Source organism: Penaeus monodon, chromosome 33 (assembly GCF_015228065.2).
Source record: "Penaeus monodon isolate SGIC_2016 chromosome 33, NSTDA_Pmon_1, whole genome shotgun sequence".
Lineage (NCBI taxonomy): Eukaryota > Metazoa > Arthropoda > Malacostraca > Decapoda > Penaeidae > Penaeus > Penaeus monodon.
Window position 1 is genome coordinate 30,899,684 of NC_051418.1, and position 655 is coordinate 30,900,338.

The following is a 655-nucleotide window of genomic DNA, read 5'->3' on the forward strand; positions in this document are numbered from 1 at the left end:
GATTCTATATGTTTAAAGAATATTGAATATTTAGTTTCTTACCATAAATTTGCATTCTGATTAATTTAACAGGAACTTACTGGGTCATTTATTAGGAAGAATAAAACATTTTTCTATTTTTTTGTTTTTTCATGTCATTCTTTCCACAGGCTGTGCTGCTTATTCAGGGCGGAAAGAGAGAGTTCCAGGGTATATTGGCTGTGTCTAACAAGAAGCTGTATATATTGGAAATCGTTGCTCAAGAAGAGTAAGTTACTTTGTTTAGTGCAAAAATCCTCCTTGTGAATTTATATTTTTATTTCATCTAGTTTGTTTAGCTTAGTGATATCTCACCCACAACACTGCTAAAAAGCTTATCTTTGTTATGTATATATGTTAGTTACATGCCACTGTTTGTTTAAAGCTCATGGATCATGTTCGAACCTTCCAGCGACAGCCCCCAGACTTGGCTGGAGTTGAATTCGTGCCACAGCCTTAGTGAAGTCACAACAGTACACAGCCTCTATCAACGTCAGGGCCTTGCGCTGAGTGTGGTAGTCTCTTTTTTGTTGGTTTCCCTGGCTGATTCGCACCGTGCAAATTTCTTTTTAAATTTCCTAAGCGGTGGGTAGCAGGATGAGTTTATGGAGAAATATGTAAGAGTGGTTTGTAGAAG

General features: G+C 37.3%; 1 pseudogene; it reads left to right on the plus strand.

Moving 5' to 3' along the window:
* Window positions 1-655, plus strand: part of LOC119594335 — a 20,263-nt pseudogene that overhangs the window by 13,069 nt on the left and 6,539 nt on the right.